At 43.9% G+C, this 12,246-nt stretch overlaps 1 protein-coding gene across 9 annotated transcripts in view; it reads left to right on the top strand.

Moving 5' to 3' along the window:
• The window catches only part of LOC135908811 (uncharacterized), a 683,451-nt gene that overhangs the window by 177,760 nt on the left and 493,445 nt on the right, over window positions 1–12,246 (top strand). For 4 of the 9 annotated variants that reach the window (XR_010566433.1, XM_065440640.2, XM_065440643.2 and 1 more), the window contains one exon: window positions 6,892–7,183. The exons of 3 other annotated variants lie outside the window; for them this stretch is intronic. The gene's annotated coding sequence lies outside the window, so the exon portion shown is untranslated. The remainder of the gene's footprint in view (window positions 1–6,891; window positions 7,184–12,246) is intronic. 2 more of the 9 variants (XR_010566432.1, XM_065440641.2) reach the window with 1 other exon arrangement.

Genomic DNA, 12,246 nt, shown 5'->3' with positions numbered 1-12,246 from the left:
TTAAATAGAAAATGCTGTCAAGGTAGGAAATGGTATTTGCTTTGAAAGCAAAGAAAAGTGACCTCCTAGAATCGAGGAGAATGTTCCACTGGTCTGTTCAAAGGACGCTGCGGGTCACCGCCCGATGCTTGCCTCATCGATTAGCTGAAATTGAAGTCAGGAGAATGCCATATAAACAGATTGAAATAGGTTTACATTATAGGGTCCATGGTATGCTACAGTCCATGTACTATACCAGAACATTGAAATGCAAACAATGTGCACAAACAGTTTACACAAAAAGTGTTTACCTAGCTCAGCACAAAGCAAATGCTGCAGAGATTTACCATTCTGATATATCCCAAGAGGTGTTAGTAATAGATCATAGTCAGTCGTACAGTAGCTCGCGGAAATCCGGAGACTACACGGTGAGTCATTACTTTTCCTTTCCAGTTCCAGGCATGCAGACTGAAGTCAAGTTGTACAGCCTACGTGTGCATGTTCGACTATTGCAATGCACTGAGACATGTTGGATGCCTTTGCTAGAAAAAAACGCGACACTTTTATCCTGATGCAAAAGATTCTGGATTTTTTCTTCTTACTGTACATATTCGCGCTCTTTCCTGTCTGCTAGTCTTTGTGAAAACCTTCAAATATTTGTTTCAACAGTTTGCATACTGCTCACCTGTTGCTTAAGGTGGGGAAGCATATCAAATTTTTTAGTGCGAATTGATTACGGTTGGCAATTATGGAATATCGAATATTCAAGTGGCGGACGCAGATGTTTTTAGCAAAATTATTTAATTTGGTTTAATTATGTACCGCTTTTGTACTGATGGGGCCAAAATGGCAGCTGTCTAACTCGGACTTAACGTAAGTTTTAAAGATTCCTATGAATTTGTCATTCAAGACTGCACAAAAACTAGCATCTTAACAATTTTAGGGCGTGGTTACAAACACGTTTTTTACGACCGAATGACTCCTTTATGATTTAGAGAACGCTTCTTCTTTAGAAGCTGGGAGATGGTGGGTTCAAACACCTTGTGGTGTATATAGTGAATTGACTAATGGTGAAACCATGATTATGTGGAGCTATACTTCGCGTCTGTGGGCGGAGTGGACATTGAGCCACACGGTGAACTAGGCATGGAACTTCTAAATATTTTATGTTTTGCTTTCTAGAAACGCCAAATGAATGGTTGCGGAAAGAAAATATTACGCGTTGTAGGAAAAATGAAGATGCTAAAGGACATGTGTGTCGTAGGCACATTTAAAAGAGCCTCTTGCAAGCAAGGCCTCACGGGTTGTGGCGTGAAAGATAAAACTGCTACATGACTGGTGTGTCAAAAGCACAATCTGAGACACTGCAAGAATAAGTCACACGTTGTCATGTCGGCTTCAGCCGTGAAACCGCAAATCTTGCATTTCTAATTTTGTTTCTGCAGTGCTCGGAAAACTGTTGTCATCTTTAATTCATGGTTATGTTGGAATAATTTGTTTTGCAGACGGAGAACAGTTACCAGACTTTAACAATCAGTTGCTGCAAAATATTTGAATAGTTTGCAATACTGAAGAATACGGACTAGTTAATTATCGGATATTAATAGTAGTGTCTGTACATAGCATTCGATTAGTCATCAAACAATTCAGTATGTTTACCCACCCTTGGTATTTGAGTGAGCTTATGCCAGTACTCATATTTTAGTGCTTTTTGTACATACGCTCCTAAATGTTTCGCTTTAAGGCATGTGCATATTAATGTCTTTACCGGGGCTGTTCCTGCAATACCTGCATGCGAAGTACGCACGAATTGTGCGTGCAACCAGTCGTGACATTACGTTTGCTGCGGTCTTTTCGTTGGGCATAAGTGCCGTAGAAGCTCCATTTTCAATGCGAGAAACATAAATGTTGAAACAGATGACAGGGCAGATCAGCTGACTCGCTTACTGGAAACGCAGTAAAAGGAACGGCTGGTCATGTCGCATAAATCCGCCGGCGGAAAAAAAAGAAGATAAAAGAAATGTGGCGCCACAGCGCGTGCGCGTTTCTGCATGAAACTATGCCAGAAAGTGAGCGCCATCAACGCCATGGTAACCGCCGCATTCCGTCGTGAGCTTCAGGTGAAACACGCTGGGTTTGAGTGTCGTCGAAATGAGGCCGACAAGCGCGAATGCTCGTGGACGAGAGCAGGCGGATCCGACGCGACACTTCCATCATAAGTCATATTCGCTGCCACGGCTAATTAAACATTGTGGTGTGAGTGACTATTTGTACACATGACTTATTTGTTACCAGCCATTCCAGCCCTTTCTTCCCGCAATAAATCGCGAACGGCAAAGGGTGCACGGGAAGTTTTCGTGCGTTACAGTTAAGGACTGAAAACATTACATAAATTCCTTTTATGACTGTTGTGGACCCGAATGGCATTTTCTAATGAAACCTATCACGAGGTGACACTAAGATCAAGAAGTGGTGACTTCAAGAATGTTACATGTGTTGTATATATGATTAGTCTTCTTTCTTAAGTCTGTCTAAACATTATTTGAATGATCAGGGTGAGCTGAATATCGACTAGAATATGAGTTTTCATTTTATAACACACTGTATTCAAGGTACCTAGTCAAGTAAAAGTCAACTAAAAAAGTGTGCTACGCCAGGAAACTGAACCATTACTATTTGGAAAGTCAAATAATTCTTCAGGAAAATTGCCGCAAACATATGCCCAATACTAATTTTCTAAAGTTTGTCTCAATACAATACGTTATAAATTGTAACGCTGCACTTTAAGTAAGTGAAACGAAGAGACTGAGTCAATAAATGCGAGGCAGAACACCGCTGCCAACTCAGCCAAGTTTGTCGCAAATAAATAACTGGCAGTTCGATGAACAGCTAAAGAGTTAGTGATTCGGTGCGCTGATAATCAGGTTTGTGTTAAGGAAACAGCATCATCATTGCAGGTATTGACTTACGTGCACGGGTAATTCTGTTTCACACAATGCTATATATACTGCTGTTTAACATTACCACATTGAATGCACCACATGGAACTGCATGCATTTTATGAATTCCCGTACTCTTTGGTCAGGGACGGTGCGTCCCTATTGCCCAGGGGGCATGCACCTAAATTGACTGCTAAGAGGGCAAGTTGCCGGTGGCAGATTCAGTGAAAGTCGCGACAAGCCCTACATCATATTGCGTCCGTAGCGCAGCCGTAGGCATAGCACTTGCGGCTCGCAATTACTTTCCAATCATGAAAATTTCAAGGGAGGGTCTGAGCTTTGAGCTATTCTTTTCAATGATGTCTGGCTCCACGTGCACCAAGAGAAAAGTGCTCACATATGAATTTATTTACGAGCCGTTACTAGCCTTTGATTATAGAGCCAAAGGCATTTTGCGTAATTGTATGACGTAATGTACAAGTGAAAAAATGAATTTGAAATTCCAAACTTGATTACTCAGTTTTGGTGTAGTAGATTGAGTAAACACTAGTGCTAGAGTTTAGTGAGCGGTAAACGTAATGTTGGGTTGAGTCATGTGTGCAGAAAAATGGTTATTCTATGCTCCCGAACTACTTAATCTTAGGACAAAGGTGGTTGGAACGAACCGTAAGATTAGAATTTATTGTTCTAGCTGATAAGAAGGAGATGTGCATGCGCAATCCAGGCAACCCGTTGAGCGCACCACAGGGGTGGTTACTTCTTTTAATTAGTTTTTAATAAAGCTTTGTGCATCTCTCTCTTGTTCTGACCGTATTGTCTTTAGTGAAATCCAAAATTGTGGAAGTGAACGTCCAAAACTAGGACACAGGCTAGGAAAGACACCGTAGCTTACAGTTCCTGATAAAAGCATCCGCTAAATTGAAACGCTTCTTTCCTGTACTCTTTTAATTGGTTCGCATGTATTACCAAGATTCTTCTGTGGTTTATTAGACAGATATGTCTGGTGATTTCGAGTACCAGACGTTGCTTGTTTATTTATAGCGACTAATGCCACTCGTAAGAGCCCACTATGATAGTGACTTTGAAAGCCATTTACATATATTATCATAACTTGCTGACTGGGTTTAAAATACATCTTCAACACCTCGCACATTTGCATTAGCGACTCAGAGGGGGACACATCATTTGAGCAAGACTTCCCCGAGTGAGGGCACCACAAGAAAGCAATTTTGTAATCGAGAATATCTACGAGAATGTTGGCCGATGTATAATAAGTCTGCGCAAGAACAAAGTACCTTCTCGAGATCACATTGTCGGGCTAGCATTTGCACGCCCATTACATCATTAGCGTCACATGATGCTGATGGTAAACCTTGGACGAGCGAGAACATCAAATGAACTTTCTTCACATCTGCATTATGAAATGATACGCGCGCCCAACTAATAGGGGACTTCCAGTTCATACCTCCGGCAGAGAGACATGTGTTCTTTAAGTACATTCTTAATTTATAAGTTCGAATGTGATTCACATAGACACTGGCGTACTATCCCTCCATTTTTACACGCAATGGCACTATATAAAAGCGGCATTCGGTGCGACCTTCCGGTCGTAGCCGTGCTGTGGGGCGTCTTGCTTTTATGGCTTGTTAAAAATTATGTGCAGTTTGGACAGGCTTCACCAAACAACGGGATAAAAAAGCTTGTTGATGACGTTTTACGGCGATGACGTAGCGGAAAATGGTTGCTAAAATTGCCCCGGAAAGACACGCGCAAAAAAAAAAAGATAGAGCCGCTAAACTGATGCTTTAACCACATCTGCTCTTTGTGCTCAGTTGGCGCCACTCAGCTCTGTGCAGCTACTGTCTGCCACCAGGGTGGACAGGTTGCGGCAATTTCGGCTGTGGCGTTGACGGTAGCAGCCAGAAGGACGCTTAACACTGATTGACGTTGGAGTCAATTTAAATGAAGGCGCACAAACAAACACCCTATATAGAGGACCTGGCTGCCACGTGACTCAACCAAAAGGGCAATTTCACTTTTGGCAGCCGCGCATCACGCTGGAACGACCGCGGCATGCGTAGAATTCCCTCGGCGACCTTCGGCTTATTTATACGACGCAGGTGGTCAGAGTCCCAAGAGAGCAGCAACCAACCGCCGAATCGCTGCCCAACACCTCTTCGCTGGCTTATGCTTTCCAGATGCTGCTATTTGCCGCGCTGCCTTTCCTTATTTGTCCTTCTTTCAATGGTGAAGCACTCGCTGAGCGCATTCTTTCGAGTACACTGTGTTGTCTGCGTGTGTTTTTGTTCTTTGACCGCTAGGCGATGCCACAGACATTTGCTCTTTCTTTGTAATATTGTGATGTGACTTGCATATTTTACGCATGCAGACATTTTTCTAGCTCGCATTTAGTCGCTCGTCTGGAGCTACATAGTTCGGGAAAAGATTTTATGCTTCACTACAATGATGCCAAAACTAAACGTTAAAGCCGCGACCACATTTCTCCGCGGGAAAAAAAGGGCAACTTCATTTTGTTAGAGGATTTGTTGTGTTCGTAGGTAAATTTTCTTTTACTAAAACTAACATTTCGTTGCAATATAGCTAATGTGGAGCCTCAGCAATTTGTTGCGCCATAAAAGTTCAGCTCCTCGACGTGTTCCTGTGCATAGTAATAAATGCTTTTGGTGTGGTAACAGCTTCCAGGGATTTTGACAGGAACATTAAGCGTTTCAAATAGTTGCAAGGATTTAAACTGTGTCGTTTTCTTTTCATCTAGTATGTTTTGCACAATTGGTTCAGGTTTCTACATCTTTATTTCCAACCTGCGAGTGCCCGGTAATCGAGCGCTTCTTGCACTTCGTTCCCAATGAAATGCGGCTGCCGAGGCCAGAATTGAACCGACCACTGCGAGCTCAGAAGCGTAATACCACAGCCACTAGGCCACAGCGACCGTTAATTACAGTGCAGAGTTGTACTAATATATAGGAGGATAGCTTGCACTGTGCAAAGTTCGGCTGTATATTCAACGTTAAAAATAAAGAAAAAAAAACCCACACAAAGCAACGAAAGTCAGCCAGCTCCAGAAGTGGCACGCGCAAAAGAAACGAAGTTTTGTCCCAGAGTGCAAATGCTGTTACAAGCATGCATTGAATTTTTTTGTTCAGCTAAGCCGTCGCAGTGGTTCACGAAAACGTGTCTATTTATTTAGTCAGTACTGTCTCTTCATGCCAAAGACAGGGGTAGGAGTAACGAGAGCAACAAGACCAATGCATGGCAATGAGTATAGACAAGTGCACCTCGTTTTGGCGACGGGAAGGAACTTGTTGTCTGGACAGGATAGCATCGTAGGAGAACGTGTGGTCAGATAGGAATAGGGAAAAAACACGGAGGACACAAAAGCAATCAATAAAAAAATGAAAGCAATGACATCGCTTCCAAGTGTTTTTCAGGAGGAGATAGAGATAAATACAAATACATATCAATCAATCAATCAATCAATCAATCAATCAATCAATCAATCAATCGATCGATCAACCAAAGAATTATTTGATCAGACTTTTATTTTCCCTCAAAGAGAAGAGCCTGGTCGAAAAGCTCGCAGGCTTGATAGAGGTTCTGCCCCTTTTTAACTTGGCATGCAATACAGCAGAGTAACAACAACAGAAAAATTGTTCCACTCAGAAAGCATTCGCAGGACAAGAGAAAGCCCTGGGTAAGAATCAGTGCAATTTATTGCAGAACAAAATAAAATAGCAATACGCTACCGTAAAAAAAGAAACAATATAATTTAAAAACTGCGTACGGTATCATCACATGTATTTGTTCAGAAAAAAAATTACAATTTTAGGACGCTCCAGGGGGTCAAACATTTCTTAGTTTAACTTATTTAATAACACCGGCAGAGTTCAAGAGATGGACTCTTCGTTCTAATATGTTCTAGCGGTCGGAACTAAGCATATTTCCTTATGCCTAGTCAACGTCGACGGACGATTGTGACCTTGGTCCGACGAGAGACACGCCAGCCGCGAAGCAGAGCGCCTTGGCGCGTTCCCGGCGCGCGCTGCGACCTCGGCCACTCGCATTCCGGAAGCTGAGTGTGCCGCATCGCAACTGGCCGCCCAAGACACTGCGGGGCCGGACCGGAATGCAGGGCGCCGCTCGCCAGTGGGACGGCGCTCGTCAGGTACACGTGCAACGCGGGCGTGGCCATTCCGCTGCAGCGGATCGTGAGGTCGGAATGCAGGCACCCGACAGCTTCTGTGAACGTGCGTTTGACACTCCTCTTCTACCAGTTCCTATAAAGCGCCATGAACCGCATCTTTTTCGATACATAACTCCGTACCTACATGCTACCCAATCTGGAGGCTCGTACTCGTAAAGAGAACGTCACTGCGATTTATATTGCACTAATAAAAAAAAAAAACGAGTACATCTTCCAGAAAGCTTCGTACACGCTTTCACTGCCGATAAAGTCTCGCCTGCGCTTTCTCTCATTTGGAACTTAATTGCAACTAGCCATTGTCCGTCAAAAAAATGAGAAGTGATAAGCGCATGTTCTTGTTTCTGGCATTCCGATAATTTTACTGCATTTCTTCTAGTTTATTGAGATTTATTAAACTTTATACTTCCGTCACAGCTGAATTTTATTCCACTGCTCGTAACATGATAAACTTGGCGTATACAAACTGATCGCGCTCGAAGGCCACTATAAGAGGACTGCCTGCGTTAGGTCTTATGAAGAAAGCGAAAAGCTTTGTTGAACAGCCCTAAACTTGAATTTGCTTCTTCAGTATGGTCCCCTCATTACATTTATTTAACCACTATGCTAGAATCAGTTCAGAATAGAGCCGCTAGATTTATTTCACAAAATTACAACTGGAGCGAAAGTATAACGCAAATTAAAAAGAATCTATCAATTCCTTATTTGACCACTCGTCGTGATGTAGCACTTATATTGCTTTTTCACAAGTACGTTCACGGACCGAGGCCATCACCAATAGCTCTTCAAGTTTCTCCTTTCACCTCACGCAGATTGCATAATCATCTTTCTTTCACGCGCATCTACGGCAAAACAGACGCTTTTAACTCATCTGCGCTTCCACGTGTCATCCGCTTGTGGAACGACCTTCCCGATATCCTGGTAGCTGAAGCTAACAAAGAACAATTCCGTCACGACATAAACATTCATTTCTTACTTAAAAAAAAAAAAAAAAAACTTGTCTGTGTTGCTTCTTGTATGTTTTTTTCTTGTTATTTAGAATTATGTACTTGGTGTAAACTTGACTCTTCGTTGTGTTTTTAATAACAAAGCATTGTATAACTGTATAATTTTGTATAATTGTTTGCTGCTCTTTATACTGTGTCAATTTTCCCCCCCTTACCCAATGCCCATTCTTCGGGCCTGTAAGGTATTTTGAATAAATAAATAAATAAATAAATAAACAGTTTGAATGCCGCTTGTTTGTCGTTGCCTAGTCGTCCCAGCTGACATTAGCCTAGTGTGGTTAGAAGTTGCAGTGTCTCCTCTTATAGAATGCGATGGACGTTTCTCGTTACATAAAGGTATCACCTGTTCTTGCAAGAGGCTTTAAAACATGGCAGTATTTACGAACAGCTGCATACTTCCATGAATAAGCGATTACTAGAAAACACAGCAATTAATTTTTGTGGTAGCGAGCTAAACACATTACGCAATAAGGAAACATTACAAGAAATATTAGCACGCGTTATGCTTAGGACGAATCCGAAAGATAATCTATAATCGTAGTCTTATTTAGCGTAGCAGTGTGTCTCCAAGAACGAAAAATTGCGCATAATTATTTGGTTTTTACTAGTCCCAGCTCGACTTAAGCATTCATAATATTTCGTATGGCTATTGTCGAAAGCCACTTAGAAACAAAAATGATATGGGAACATGAATTTAGCGAAGAACTCGCTACCTTTACGACAAACTCTCTGCAATTTGAAAAAAAAAAAACAATTTGCTTTTTATATTTTTCGTTTTTTGTAATATAAAAGGTTTCATGCCTGTTATGTGTCACTGTTGTGCTATCACATTTTGGATGATACTCGTCGGGTGCCTACACTTGTGCAGCGAAACAATCGATAGCGAGACCACCTATTCGCGCTTGCAAATGCGGGTCAGGTTGGTTACGCAAGGGAGCAGTGGCCAGCATGCGCAGTGGTGCAAAATGGTTCGCCTCAGCCGCGGGAGCTTATCGATCACAAAGGAACTGCTTATGTTCTTGGGGCGACTACACGAGGGCGATTCGGGAGAAGCTTCTACCTGATTTCTCTGTTACATTTAAGCCGACGACAAATTCACCTAAAAATGGAGCTGATTTTGCACTTGAGTATTGCAATGTGCGTGTGACAGGGGACCTATTAGGCTGCGTAGGAGTAGGGATAAATGTGCAGCTGAAGTGGAAAGCGTCTTTTATTTATTTGTTTATTTTTATTTATTTATTTATTCACTTACTTTCAACGCCCGGGAGTGTTACAGAGTGGAGTGGTGAGTACATGTGAACTCGTCGACAATCTTCTTGAAATTAGTGGCGTCGCAGATGGTAGCAATGGAGTTGGGTAGTTCATTCCAGTCGTCGGCAGCTCGCGGTATAAATGAAAGTAAGAGTTGGAGGTGCATGATGATACCCCCACCTTAATCTGGTGATTGATGCGACGTGAAATGTGGGATGGATGAAGGAGCAACTCATTTTTAAGAACGGGATTAGCGTAATAAATCTGATGAAAAAGGCGTAAACGTATAAACGCACGACGTATTGCAAGGCCTGGCAAATCGAGTGTCAGTTTCATTGATAGCACGCTAGAAGACGTGCATTATTTGATAAAATGAAATGGGTGAAAAGGAATTCGAGAAGATTTGTTGGAGTAACACGACCAGGGTCCCAAATAGAGCAGGCGCATTCAAGGTTGGGAAGTATCGAACTTTTATAAAATTGTGAGTTAACGTGAGCAGTCACATTTCAAAAATTGTGACGTATGAAACCGAGCTTGCGCTTAGCGTTATGAAACATGTATTGGAGATGAACGTTGCACAAGAGATTAGATGTGATATGTATGTCATTATATTGCCCATATACTACAGAGGCTAATGGTGTGTTATTGATAGTATAGCCTAAAGAAACAGTGCAAGGGGAAGTCCGTGAGTCACGCATGATTTTACATTTATTATATTGAGGGTCATTAGAGAGTTTTAGAATAGGGGGCCCAAACGGCAGATATTCGAACTGCTGTGACGGATGTGTTGGTGGACATCTCAGGTGAACCTTTTCCTGATTGCTGGCATGACCTCCAAAGACAGTGGAACCTGCGCGTGGACAGCCCATGTGACTACATTGACAAGGCCGAGTCATGAGTGTGTAATTTGAATACATGATGTTTTAAGACATTAGTTCTCAAGCATTTCTCATGCACAGCGTTGCATTGCATTGTAAGGTGAGGTATATAGCTTTTCTTCGCTACTGTCGTAAGCTGCTTCTTTTGCATAATCCGGAGAGTCACCAACCGGAACAGAGGAATCAAAGAAGAAGACGCACTGGGCCTGGTGCAGGCATTCATCGTGTCACGCGTAACGTACTCCGCCCCGTACCTCCAGCTTGCGAAGGTGAACCGCGAGACGCTGAACACGACGATAAGAAAAGCAGTCAAACTCGCCATGGGCATCCCAGTATACTCGTCAACGCAGAAGCTGCTGGAAATTGGTGCCCACAACACGGTGGAAGAGCTGGTGGAAGCACACCTATCCCATCAGAGAGTAAGGCTGAGCCGAACAGAGTACGGTCGGGCCATCCTACGCAAGATAGGATGGCAAATTGAACAGCAACCGACAACGGAACCGCTCCCCACAACGGGGAGAGACATTATTAAGGCCAAGCCCCTCCCCCGGAACATGCAGCCGGGGAGGAACAACGAGAGACGCTCTGCGCGGGCCAAGCGAGGCTCGACAGCTGAGAGAGGACCCCGCGGTTCTCTACGCGGACGCCTCGCTTCCCAAGCACGGAACCAGAGCAACGGCGGTCGTCATCACCATCGATAAACTGGTCACAGGCGCGCCGGTACGGACGACGAATACAGCCGAAGCAGAAGAAGTGGCCGTGGCCCTCGCACTTGCACAACCGGGAGTGAGGACCGTGGTCACATACTCGCAGACGGCGTACGTAAGCTACTGCAAGGGGAATCTCCCCGCGGCACTAGCGATCCTCACCAAATGCAAATCACCGGGATGGGCTGTTGAGCTCGTGTGTGTCCCGGCTCACTCGCAAGTGGAAGGCAACGCACTCGCCGACCACTATGCCTGAGAACTGTCAATCCGGGCCGAGGACGAGCCTGAGCTACCGCACCCCGTGACAAGCTACAAATAAATCACGCAAATGTACAGAAGCGGCAGATGTAGGCTTCCCCGGCCGCAACTCAGCCAAATGCAGCAAACAATCGTGCGACGCACGCAAGCGGGGTCACTAGCGCATCCCGTGCTCTTGCACAAGATGTTTCCAACAGAGCATGATACTTCATGCCCTTTTTGCAGACGGTCAAAAGGTACTCTAGCACACATCCTTGCAGAGTGCACTAAGCTCAAGAACCCCCCACCATCCCTACCCCCCACCCTCCCCAGCCCCGACCTCCCCGAGCGATGGGAGACCTTGTTGTCCAGCCCCGACCTACCGACCCAGCTCGCGGTGGCGGCTAGGGGCCAGGAACTGCTGGACACATATGGGACCTGAGAAGAAGGTTCCACCCCATCTGGTGCCAGCGCGCACCAACCGTCACTAAGGGCTCAGTACAAAAGTTGATTCTCTCTCACTCTCTCTCTGCTTCTTTTGTTAACTGTCATTTGCCTTTACTTTAAAATCTGTACATTTCAAATAAAAAAAACCACGGCTAGCTTTATATAATTTTGAGACAAATGGTATTTACAGCAAAATTATAGGGCAGATTATAGAGCGCACTATTTTTGCGGTATCAGGTGAGACGAGAACTGACCTTTGCTGTTCAGCCACCGCCAACGTATATATTTTATAAGGAGGTATTGCGGTTCCCAAGTCAAGCATGCACCAATTTTCAGTAAGCTTATTTATTGAAGTATGAGCTTTTGACTTTTACAGGCGGTGGTGAATTTTCCTGGGCAGAGAGATTTTAGGCTCATGTTTTCCTCGATCCAATTAAGGCTTGCGTTCCCCGCGAGTGCCTAGGTGATGGTTTAACGTAGTCACACTGTATTCTCGCGTTTTAACGGTGGCTACACAGGACGTACAAAAGGCAATAGGCGTGTTTCCTACTTTCTCAGTTTCCTATTTCAGTTCTTATTTCG

Source organism: Dermacentor albipictus, chromosome 1, assembly GCF_038994185.2.
Source record: "Dermacentor albipictus isolate Rhodes 1998 colony chromosome 1, USDA_Dalb.pri_finalv2, whole genome shotgun sequence".
Taxonomy (NCBI): domain Eukaryota; kingdom Metazoa; phylum Arthropoda; class Arachnida; order Ixodida; family Ixodidae; genus Dermacentor; species Dermacentor albipictus.
Note: the sequence above shows the minus strand (reverse complement) of the source record. Positions and strands in the feature narration are given on the sequence as shown.